Here is a 13,239-nt window from a genome sequence, read left to right on the forward strand (position 1 = left end):
ACCCCGATAAGGAGGCCCCCGCCATAACAGCCCCATCACCTTCACCCTCAGAATCAGAGGAAAGAGCAACTCTGGGCCTTTTAGTAGATTGAGCAGCCACCAGCATCTGCACCTGAGCAGCAAGGCCAGCCACAATAGTGGCTAAATCCCCCCCTGGGGGGGAAACAGCGGTCCCCTGGCTTTCCACCAAGGCTGTAGGAAATTTGCCCTCCTGAGAATCCATTGCCCCTGTAATGCCAGACAACAAAGGGTTAACTGCCCCTTTTAAGCAAGCGCGGCAAGCGCAGCCCACCGCACCACACTTAAGCACAATAAGACCCCCACAGGGAATATGCAAACTGAACACAGGCAATGGATAGCAAGAACAGAAGGATAAAACCTGAGGAGACCCTCGCCGCTGCTGCTGCCTCGATCGGTGTTCCTGGAAAGAGGAAGTGATGCTGCCAGGGCGCTCTATGTAAGCCTATGGAGGCTACAAGAAAATGGCCGCCATGCATGTAAAACATGCGGCCGGAGCGAGTGTAGGCAAAATGGCGTCGTTTGGCGCCGAAACCGCCGCTCCACAGTGCATTAAAACACACATTACATTCCAGTATCAGAATACATGTCAGATCGCCGCAGCGATCGCTGTATATGCCCAAACATGCCAAAAAAACATGCCCCACAGCACACAGCTTCACACACTGACCAGTCTGACACACACAGTGTCACACAGCTCCCCCGCTCCCCCCCCCCTTGCAGCCCACAGCATGCAGCCGAGAGATAGGGAGACAAGCAGTGTGAATAGAGGCAGGTTACACAGTCCCAGACTGACACCCCCCCAGACAGACAGGTCCCCACATAAATACACTTACCTCACATGGCGTGGGGGACCCGCACAGGCGAACAAGCCGCTGCACATGAGGCAGGGAGAGTCGCATTCAAGACGCACAAAATGGGGGTTAAGAAACCGCACAGCGTCCAGTGAGGTAGCCACCTCACCAATCATCCCTGCACCGAACAGGGATGGGTCGTTCACTGTGCCAGGAGCGTTACCTGGCTGAACGCTCGATGGCAGACTGGGAAGCCACTGACCCACGACCTGCGACCAGGGGGATCAGCCCGAGACCCAGTCCGCATGATCCTCTTCATCAGAAGAACTAACTAACGCTGACAAAAATAACAGCTAAGTAAAGGTAGAGAGAAAACTCAAACAAAATTTCAAAAAGAAGAAAGAGTCTGGGGCACAAAGCCCCAGCACAGAGAGAGCCAGCCACTCCTGACAAGCTAGACATTAAAACTGAGATATGGTTGCAGGAAGTAGGAGGGTATTGACTGAGGGGACCACCCCTTGAGGGTGGGATATGTTAAAAGCTTTATTGTTAACATATTCTGTTGCCTAGCTACTCCTTCGGAGCAAAGTCTAATACCCATATGTGACGAATATGAAGAGGCGGCGACTGTCGGAGGACGTAAGAGAAATAGAATTTTCATGAATTAACCAGTTGCTGACCAGCTCCTGTATATTTACTGCGGCAGGCTGGCTCATACAGGCAAAACAGCGTACATCTACGTCACTCGCCTGGGAGGAGCTAGGGGACGCGCTCCCACCCCCGATCGTCAGTGGGTGAGCCGACACATGTGTCAGGCAGCTCTGATTGCCGTCTGACCCCCGCGATCGCTCCCCGCAGAGAGAGAAGGACGGTCGGCTGTTGTAAACACAGCTGACCGTCCTCCCTGAAATGATCACAGAGCCCATGTGATCCTTCTATATAGGAACATGTCTATATGGTCATCTCAGAAGCCACGCCCCCTCCCCCCCACACAGTTAGGGTCACATTTAACCCCTTGATTACCATACTGTTAACCCCTCCCCCCCCACACTTAGAATCACTCCCCTTGGGTCACATTTAACCCCTTGATTAGCTATACTGTTAACCCCTTCCCTGCCAGTGTCATTATTACAGTAACAGTGCATATTTTTAGCACTGATTACTGTAGTAATTTCACTGGTCCCCCCAAAAGTATCAAAATGTCAGTTAGGGGTCCGATCTGTCAGCCGCAATATTGCAGTCCTGCAAAAAAAAGAAAAAAAAACGCAGATCGCCGCCATTACTAGTTAAAAAAAAAAAAAAAAAAACACATTAAAAATGATATAAATCTTTCCAATAATAAGTAGACGCGATAACTTTTGCGCAAAACAATCAAAGAACGCTTATTGTGATTTTTTTTACAAAAAATATGTAGCAGAAAACAAATTGGCCTAAAATGTTAAAATAAAATTCTTTATTTGATAATGTCATATAGCAGAATGTGAAAAATATTGTTTTTTTTTTTTTCAAAATTCTCGCTCCTTTTTGTTTATAGCGCAAAAAAAAAAAAAAAAAAAAAAAAAAAAAAAAAAAAATCGCACAGGTGATCAAATACCAGGACCGCGCAATTGTCCATTAAAGTAACGCAGTGCCGAATCGCAAAATAGGGCCTGGTCATTAAGGGGGCAAATCCTTCCGGTCTTTAAGTGGTTAAAAAAAAAACCCACTAAAGTTATCCCAATATTTTGTATGATGGGAAAGATGAAGTCACACTGAGTAAATAGATACCTAACATGTCACACTTTACAATTCTGTCTGCCTGTGGAATGGCGGAAAACTACGGTGCTTAAAATTCTCCATAGGCGACACTTAAATGCCCTGACAGGTTACCAGTGTGGAGTTACACAGGAGGTACTGGGAAATGGGGGCACATGGGGAGGGGGGGGAGGGGATCAGAAGCAGGCAGAACAGGGAGGGGGATCAGTGCTGGAGAAGTAATTACCGGAACGATGCCCTATGTCTGTCTCTCTTTTCCCACAGCAGCTGAAAGTTGGCAGGAGGGGGAGAAACTGGCTTTCAGCTGCTGCAGAGAGCTGCACAGGGTTTCCTTCTGTCATTTCCCCGGCCCGACTGCACTGATTCCCCGTGCTATTGGGGTCACCCCGGTCAGATTATTTTCTGCCATCTGTGTCCCAGATTTCCCTTCACTTCCTGTCCCCATAGCCAAAACAGGAAGAGGAAATCCCTGCAAATAAGGGGATTCCTTAGGGACCCCCCAAGTGACCAGAACTAGTGTCCCCATTGGACGATTTCTCCTCTATGACTTTTCTGGGGACACTTTGGATGATAATGGTAAACAGGATAAATAGAGAGGATGAATCCCCCTCACGGGGACACAGACAGCCATAAAAACCTGACAGGGGCTCCAATCCCTCTCTACTCCGTCCAAAGATAAAAAAGCCGGTTCACACAACATGCGGTCCAGTGCGCTTCTTTTTCTGCATCAAAAACGCATGTAAAGTAGATTCTATGGTTTTCAATGGCATGGATCTCACCAGCGCATTCCAGTTCCAGAAAATAAAGTAGAACATGCGGCATTTTGTCTGCACTAAACTGGAAAGCAGTAAAACGCATCAAAAAACGCACCGGAATACACAATGTCCTTATTTAAGGTGAAGGAAAAAATTGCACCAAAATGCATCAAAAACGCGCATGCAAAAAAGCATCCGGAACGCATCCAGACTGCATTTCTATGGTGTGAACCGGCCCTGAGTTATCATTTTATTCTTCAGGCCCCGGTCACACCCGGCTGTCTGCGATCCGGGGAAGAATCACCGCAATTCTGCCGCCATTCCAAACACGCTCTGCAAAGCTGACAATCCTTTGTCAAACATGGGAGCGGTTCTGCCGCCATTGTTGTGTGATAAATCGTGCGAAGCGCGTTACTGAGAAAGGGGCGGGGCTTCTTCTGGGTGTCAAACCTTGCATGATGCGGTTTTGCAGAATGTTTTGGGATGGCGGGAAGAACTGCGGTGATTCTGCCTGCGATTGCAAACGCCCGGATGTGACCTCACTGATTGTATGACACGGATCACAATCTGAGCAATCGGGGGATGGGGGGGTGGGGTCATTATTGTATATACAGGAGGGGGGGTTGGCAGATGAGAGAACACTGGGGGGGGTAATAGGGGGTCCAGATACGTCTGTAGCCCCCCACTTTCTCCAGACATCACCTCTCTATCTATCAGGCCTTTCTATACCCCCCCCCCCCGTCTCTCCATAAAGCCCCCGACCTCCATCACCCTTCTCCTTCCCTCTCCTCCTCACCTGCTCAGCTCTGCTCCCCCCGGCCGCCATTTTCTCCCCCCTCACAATCTTTCATCCGACCTCCTCACATCCACATGTCTGATAGAAATAACACATCGTTCTCTATTCTCTCTGATTTCTATTCAGGTAATCAGGAAGGGTGACCTCTATGGCGAGGATCGGTATTACATTGTAGAATGACATCGCCATCTTCTGGCCGATTTGAAAAATAACCATTCAAATAACCCATTACTGTATAATTCAATGTAAATCTATAAAATGATATAAAATTTATATGGTTACTGTGTTGTATGACCGACATATCGCCAATCAAAATATAGGCCTGAAATGTAGGCCTGAAAAGTGACAGTTGGTGTGAGGCTCTGTTGTTTACCTGCAGCCTGAGGTGGCTCAGGTCACTTCTCCATAGCGAGTTGCCGAGGTGACATCGTCAGGGCCTAGCTCCAGCGATTCACTGCTATTCACTGCTATTTACTGCTACTTACTGCGAATATTATAACTTTTATTTATATTTACAGCTCTTACCATCGTATTATTATAGTTTGTATTGTATATTAGTATTAATATTCAGTTTTTTTAGCCGTTTTCAGGTACACAGGCATCCAATACCACCAGGATGCCTCGTCCTTCACGTCCCCGATTCCGGCAAAGACGCTCCCGTCAGGAAGGCGAAGAGTCACCAATCGCCCACCGGACGAGGTCCAGAGTGCAACAACGGCGGAGACAGGAGGACGAGCCAATCAACAGGAGCCGTTCACCAAGAGACCGCAACAGGGCTGCTGAACACCACCCAGCACCACCACCGCCCATGGAGCCACGCGGCGAGGAGGAGGTAAACTGTCCCATTTGTCTTTCAGGATATGAAGATGGTGAAGACACCAGGATTGTGACCTGCGCTCACCGATTCCACACCGGCTGCATCCAACAATGGCTTCAGCAGAGCGCAACGTGTCCACTGTGCCGGGCTGCTGTTCCCAACTCACAACCGCAGATCATCAGACGGAGACAAGTCAGGATGGAGGAAATCACCAATCAAGACCTCATCGACAACTTCTATTCCGTATGGGTTGGTGAGAATGGTGTTCGGTATGTGCTATTAACCTCGATACTGTAACATCTTTTTTCTTTTTATACAGGATGTTTATAATTGTGTTTTAATAGCTAATGATTTAAAAAAAATGTATAGTATAACATATTTTTTCTTTTTATACAGGATGTTTATACTAGTTGTAGTTGATGTTTCCCAAAAAACAAAAAAAAACAAAAAAAAAAAGCCCCCCCCCCCCCTCATAAAATGTATAACTATATAAGTGTAAATGTATAGTTTAATCAATCTTTTCTTTTTATACAGGATGTGTATACTAGTTGTAGATGATGTTTCCCAAAAAACAAAAAAAAAAGCCCCCCCCCTCATAAAATGTATAACTATATAAGTGTAAATGTATAGTTTAATCAATCTTTTCTTTTTATACAGGATGTGTATACTAGTTGTAGTTGATGTTTCCCAAAAAACAAAAAAAAAACAAAAAAAAAGCCCCCCCTCATAAAATGTATAACTATATAAGTGTAAATGTATAGTTTAATCAATCTTTTCTTTTTATACAGGATATGTATACTAGTTGTAGATGATGTTTCCCTTAAAAAGAAAGAAAGCCCCCCCCCCCCCCTTAAGCACTTACCGACCGCCCTCCGTCATTATACGCCGGTCCTTTAACGCTAAATACCCGGTATTTTTTTTTTAAACGCCGGCTGATCTGCTTTCAGATAACAGTGGTCCCAGCGGGGGATTCTCCGTGGGATCACCCTTACCGTGCGCCCCTCCCCTCCCGCCGCGTCCTGGCCGTTTTCCCAGGTTACCAGATCCGCCGGCAGCGAGGAAAATGATCGTGTCCCCGCTCCTCACAGACAGGAAGTCGAGAGAGGGCAAGATGGCCCCCACTCGACTCTATGGTCTTGGAGGACCGGAGTGACGTCAAACATCGTTGCCTAGCAACCAGATTTTTTTTCAGCAATTTTTTTTAGTCTTTTTGACCCCAGATCTCACAATAAAGAGGTCCTGTCATGCTTATTTCTATTACAAGGGATGTTTACATTGCTTGTAATAGGAATAAAAATGATCAACATTTTTTTTTTTTACAACTGTGTAAAAATAAAAAATAATAAATAAAATAAATAGGAAAAAAAAAAATGTAAGCGCCCTGTCCCCGTTAGCTCGAGCACAGAAACGAACGCATACACAAGTCCCGCCCACATATATAAACGGTGTCCAAACCACACACGTGAGGTATCGCCGTGATCGTTAGAGCGAGAGAAATATTTTGAGCCCTAGACCTCCTCTGTAACTCTAAGCTGGTAACCTGTAGACATTTTTAAAATGTCGCTTACGGGGATTTTTAAGTACCAATATTTGTCGTCATTCCACAACCCCAGAAGTGGAGGCCCCCCAATGTAGCCGATGTTCACATGCACAGTAGGATACAGGAACATGTTTCCAGGCTTCTTCCTCAGCCTGTCTACATTAAAAAATGATGACTAGCATCAAGTAGGGTAGCTTAGTGTAGTTAGTGTAGGTCCTGCCCTAGAAGAGTCTACCTTGTCGTGGTGGGCAGGCTTGGAATCTCTTGGTCAAAGCGTGCCAGTGAATGGGAGTGATCACTACTCTCTAGAGAGCTTCACTTTTGGCCAATTGATTTCACCAAAGGACTCTTGGTTTAATCAGAGTACATGAAAATAGTTCCCCGGCAGCACCCGCAATGCTGTTCCAGGTTTCCCAATGGGTGCAGGGCTTGGAAATCAGGTGGAAGATGACACAAGCCTACCAGCGGGGGACACAAGAAGAGGAGGTTCAGGGGCACTCTGTAAATCGTTGTTTCTTCTTTTCTCTTTTTTTTTTCTCATTTCTCCTTCCCTTTTGTCCCATTTCGGTCTCTGCATCTTTTTTTTTTTTTGGAATGCATGTGTTCTTCGATATATATGCATGTTGTTCCATTCGGCTTGCCTCCATGGCTGATTCCTTTATGGATATTGATTGTGCTATATGCACGGTGGTTCACACATGTGCATACTATACTCTGTGTTCAGTATGATCTAAGTCGACATGTACACGTAAGCATATATATATATATATATATATATATATATATATTTTTTTTTGTTTTTGTTAGATCGATGTGGGATATGCCTGAGACGTTACCAATGTCTTGGGTATATATCCATTTAAATGTCCCTATTTTTATATCTTTATAGGGGATAATAATACCATTATGCTGATAAAGACACACAGGACTTCTATGTTTATGCATTTATGTATTTATTATTATTTTTATGGTAATGTTTAGTGTTCTTACATATCTCATTGGTTATTTTTATATTCTTTCGATTGGGTGGATTGCCCTATGTATGTGAACACAGTTGCAGATATACCACTCAATGGATGGGGTTATACGTTTTTGGGGGTTATGCTCATACCTATTACATATGTGTACAATTTCCCCCCCCCCCCCATTTATCTATTTGTTTCATATTCTATATGGAAGTGATGTATGTGTTTGTGGTTACACATTTATTATTTTTATGTGTACCACTTATATATTTACACATATATGCTCTTCATGACTATATTATACACCATTTCTTTTTATACCATAGTTCCATCTGGGTATGAACACATCTATATGCTTCCGTTTTACTGTTTTCTTTTTCTTTGTCTTTCTTTTTTCTTTTTCTTGTTTTTTTTTCTTTTTTCCCCCTTTTTTTTTTCCCTTCGTTTTTTTCCTTTCGTTTTTCTTTTTTCTTTTCTCCCTTTACTTTGTTTTTGTTTGTTTTTTGGCTTCTACCAGCTGTCTTTTTATATTATCACTACTGTTTTTTCCTTATTTTTATTGAAAGCTTTTTCGCATATGCATTTATAGAACTTTTTTGCTATGCGTTTTTGGACAAAAGGTGAAGCAAAAACAAACATACAATTCCTGCTGGGCTGTTTGTGTGCCCTTAATTGGGATTTAGTATCTGCAGCTGTGTGGGCTCAATCAAGCACATTCTGGGAGGTACATGTTATTTGAAATGCCTTTTCCTCTATATATAGCAGTGTCTTGTATTGTACAGCATGGTTACGACTAAGCGGGAGACTCCGTGAAACGCGTCAACCGCCGTGCTCCCCTTTTCCCCCCCCATGTCTCCGACTGTTTTGGTTTCATCTTGGATGATTTTATCTTTTTGCCTGCAAAATAAATTTGGATTTTAACTTTTTGCATCTTCAACCGGTTGTGTGGCTTTTTGTGCTCTTCCATTTGCTGCTATCAGGACTGCGGATCCGTGCCTGCACCTGGGTTGGATGTGTTTGGAACTATCCCCTCACTTGAGCGGTTCTTTTCCCTCTTGACCGTTTGTTGCACTCTGTACAATGCCAATGCAGAGAGAAGGGAAGTATAACGTGTTTGTTATTTTGATTAGAAAAAAAAAAAATTCCAACTGTCAAACAAGAAAAGGAGAGAAGAAATAGACATTTGCTGATCCTCTTCCCCTCCCCCCAGTGGAAACCTTCATGCAGGATCTAGGTTCACCGATGAGAACACGAAGCCCAGAAACAAATTGTGACAGAGCATTTGGAAGGGGGACCGGCATTTTCCAGGGTATGTTGTAGTAATACAGCGGATGAGCTAGGGTGTATACCCACCAGACACTTTATTAGGTACTCCTTGCTTGTACCGGGTTGGACCCCCCTTTTGCCTTCAGAACTGCCCTAATTCTTTGTGGCATAGATACAACAAGGTGTTGGAAACATTCCTCAGAGATTTTGATCCATATTGAAATTATAGCATCATGCAGTTGCTGCAGATTTCTCGGCTGCACATCCATGATGCGAATCTCCCATTCCACCACATCCCAAAGGTGCTCTATTGGATTGAGGTCTGGTGACTGTGGAGGCCATTGGAGTACAGTGACCTCATTGTGATGTTCAAGAAACCAGTGGTGCGATGATTTGAGCGTTGTGACATGGTGCATTATCCTGCTGGAAGGAGCCATCAGAAGATGGGTACACTGTAGTCATAAAGGGATGGACATGGTCAGCAACAATACTCAGGTTGGCCATGATGTTTAAACGATGCTCAATTGGTACTAAGGGGACCAAAGTGTGCCAAGAAAATATCCCCCACACCATTACACCACCAGCCTGAACCGTTGACAAAAGACAGGATGGATCCAGGCTTTCATGTTGTTTACTCCAAATTCTAACCCTATCATCTGAATGTCACAGCTGAAATCGAGACCCATCAGACCAGGCAAAGTTTTTCCAATATTCTATCGTCCAATTCTGGTGAGCCTGTGAAAAGTTTAGCCTCAGTTTCCTGTTCTTAGCTGACAGGAGGGGCACCCAGTATTGTCTTCTGCTGCTGTAGCCCATTTGCTTCAAGGCTCGGTGTGTTGTGCATTCAGAGATGGTATTCTGCATACCTTGGTTGTGACGAGTGGTTATTTGAGTTACTGTTGCCTTTCTTGAATCAGTCTGCCCATTCTCCTCTGACCTCTGACATCAACAAGGCATTTTCATCCACACAACTGCCACTCACTGGATATTTTCTCTTTTTTGGACCATTCTCTGCAAACCCGCGAGATGGGTTTGTGTGAAAATACCAGCAGATCAGCAGTTTTTGAAATACTCAGACCAGCTTGTCTGGCACCAACTACCACGCTACGTTCAGTCACTTAAAACCCCTTTCTTCCCCATTCTGTTGTTCGGTTTGAACTTCAGCAAGCTGTCTTCACCACGTCTAGATGCCTAAATGCATTGAGTTTCTGTCATGTGATTGGCTGATTAGTATTTTTTGTTACCAAGCAATTGAAAAAATGTACCTAATAAAGTGTCCGGTGAGTGTATATACAGCCTATGGGCTCAGAGTCATTCCACAACAAAATAAACACTGGGGTTCTATGCCATGTCCACCAGAGCCTTGGTTTTCCAGAGACTCGCACTCCTGATTGGCTTTTGGCAGCCGCTGGAGCCATCGGCTGTCACTGCTGTCAATCACTGCCAGTGAGCGAGACAGGAGATGGAGGAGGTGGGACCAAGCTATGACTCTGTGTGTGAATGGACACACAGAGCTGCGGTTCGGGAGTGCGCCAGTTTGGGTGCCCCCACAGCACGCTGCTTGCTGTAGGGGCACCCGATAGGAGGGAGGGGCCAGGAGTGCTGGCGTGGGACCTGAGAAAAGGATGATCGGGGCTTCTCTGTGCAAAACCACTGCACAGAGCAGGTAAGTATGACATGTTTGTTATTTAAAAAACAAAACTTTAATATCGCTTTAATATACATTACAATAAAAGGAGCACAATTACTCCCTAACTACAGAGGATCCGGCCTACTACCAAGTCAATTGGATTCAAGCCCAGGTTATCCATCCAAGGAGTCCAGAGGTTTCTTTCCCATTTTATTGGGCCAGCCCCTATGTTTGTAAATGTATTTTTCCATTCTAAGTGTGTTGCCCATGCATAGTAGTGATTTTTTATATGTGTGCGGGGTTCTCTGATCTTCAAGTGCCTCAGAATAACTCTGCATGCCTGAAAAATTGCCCTTGTTATAGCCCCTAATGGTTAGGTTTAGTGTGAGTGTGTTAGTTCACCTTTACAGATGTAGCACTGCCCCCTAGGGAGCTGCTGAGTGTGGATTCCCCTGGGTTACCCATAGCAACAGTCTGTAGAACCGATCACTTTAAGACTTGGCTCAGACAATGAACAATCCAGGGGATTTGTTTTTTTTTTGTGTTTTATTTTAGAACTTGGATGGGAGAAGGGATGAGTGGGATACTGCAACTAGAAATATGCACAATTTCTGAGGACAACTGACTGTAGTGTGTGTGGCAAGGCCGCTGCTTCACCTTGCCACTGAAGTGAAGTAGAAGATATAGTTACATGGTTTGTGAGGTTGAAAAAAGACATCAGTTCATCCGGTTCAACCTATGATGTGTGTGAGAGTTTGCTGTTAACCGTACATTGTATACCCCTGTATGTTGTGGTCTTTAAGGTGCCCATCTAATAGTTTTTTGAAACTATTGATGCTCCCTGCTGATACCACTGCTTGTGGAAGAGAATTCCACATCCTTACTGCTCTGACAGTGAAGAACCCCCTACGTATTTTAAGGTTAAACCGCCTTTCCTCTAGTTTTAGTGAGTGGCCACGTGTCTTATTGTATTCCCTTTCTCTGAATAGTTTGTTCCTTATGCTAGGGTCACCAGTACAGTATTTGTACATTGATATCATATCCCCCCCAAGCGTCTCTTCTCCAGAGAGAATAAGTTCAGTGCTTGTAGTCTTTCCTCATAGCCGATGTCCTTCCCCTAATTATTTTTGTTGCCCTTCTCTGGACTCTCTCCAGTTCCAGCACATCCTTTCTAAGGACCGGTACCCAGAACTGGACAGCATATTCCAGATGTGGCCGGACCAGAGTCTTGTAGAGTGGGAGAATAATTCCTTTATTTCTGGAGTGAATCCCCTTTTTTATACATGCCAGTATTTTGTTGGCTTTGCTTGCAGCGGCTTGGCATTGCATGCCACTGCCAAGCCTGTTGTCCACTAGGACCCCCAGGTTCTTTTCCATCTTAGATTCACCCAGAGGTTCCCCCCCTAGTGAGAAGCTTTTTCCTGAATGAATTCCTCTTCAGGGTCCTAACCTGGTACCCCCTTTCTCACTTGCTGTGTGTGCTAGCCCTTGTTCACTGACTCTCCACTGGTGTGGTCCCCTTCCTGGTCAGACCCCTGGCAAGCTTCCAGTACTCACGGACACTGTTTTTCCCTGGGTTGCTCTGCCTTCAGCTCCACTCGTCAGTATCCTGGACCTCCTGACTCAGCATCACACACTTTGTCCACTAGACCGACTGCCTGTGACCACCTTCCTTGCTGACCGGAGGAGAGACAGCTGTCACCCTCCTCCTTGGACCTGGCTTCCTGCCCAAAGACGCCCTGTCACATGTGCCCCAGGCTTTTATGACCTATCCCAGAATGCACCACTGTTGTGCCAACCCACTGTGCAGTCGCACATCTCTCCCAGTTAGGAGTAAGTGTCTCCAAGGGTTTGAGAAGTTATGGATTCATCCTTTTTTATATGGATAGTGTAGGACCCACTGATAATGGGGTACTTTGACGTAGTGGTGGGTTTGAGCACGATATGGCCATATGGTGGGACTAAATCCCCATTTTTATTTATTCATTGATTGCCTTTATATTTGATAGTCATTTCTTTTGCATGTGTGCGCTTTTTTGTAAATATGCATGTATCTTGGTCTATAGCTGCACCAGCTTTAGAAATGCATGTTCAGGGTGTGCTCCCCCAACCTCTTTTTTGTTTGTAAGTGCCAACCCACTGGGGCAGCCACAAAAGCCTGTGTGTCACTAGCTGGGTTTCTTCCACTGTCCAACAGACTCTCCCATTGGATAAAGTGGGGACACTCTCTCAGCCCAGATGAATCACACCCTGGACACATGCAACAGGCAGAACTAACAATCAGGTTCCCCTGGAGCTCTTCAAGGTCACGGCCGTTCCAGCCGGCGCTCCCCCCGGATTCAGGTCAAACCCGGTTAACATGAACACAGGAGTTGGTGCCCTATTCACCAGTAAGGGTCCCTCTGACACACAGCAAAACATCACTATACAAGCTACCTAGGTATCCGGGGTGTTTACGCTTTACCATATACTTTGAGAAAATTTGAATTACTTTTTCTGGGACTTGTTTGTGACTGCACCTATGCAAAACAGCATCCAGTTATATATTTCGTGACCTTATCTACACTGCCTTACTTTATTGGATCAAGGACCGTGTTCCTAAATATCCCCCCACCTCCTTTATACATACCCCTTTCCGTTGTGTCTGGGGTGTGGTCTGAGGCAATTTTCGGACAGCTGCTCCTCTTTGTCTGCTCTGCAGGCACAGGCATTTGAACCTTTTTAATAGAAAACAGTGCCTTTTGTGCACTATGCTACCAAGTTTGTTATATTGAATTGTTCAGCTAATACTTAAACTCCTGAAGAAGCGCTAACTGCGCGAAACATGTAGAGTTTCTTTTCTGACCGAATTCAATACCCAAACACCAAGCCTCTCTACCTCTACCGTCGATGAACTTGCTCAC

Source organism: Pelophylax lessonae (assembly GCF_965119305.1).
Source record: "Pelophylax lessonae genome assembly, chromosome: 4".
NCBI lineage: Eukaryota > Metazoa > Chordata > Amphibia > Anura > Ranidae > Pelophylax > Pelophylax lessonae.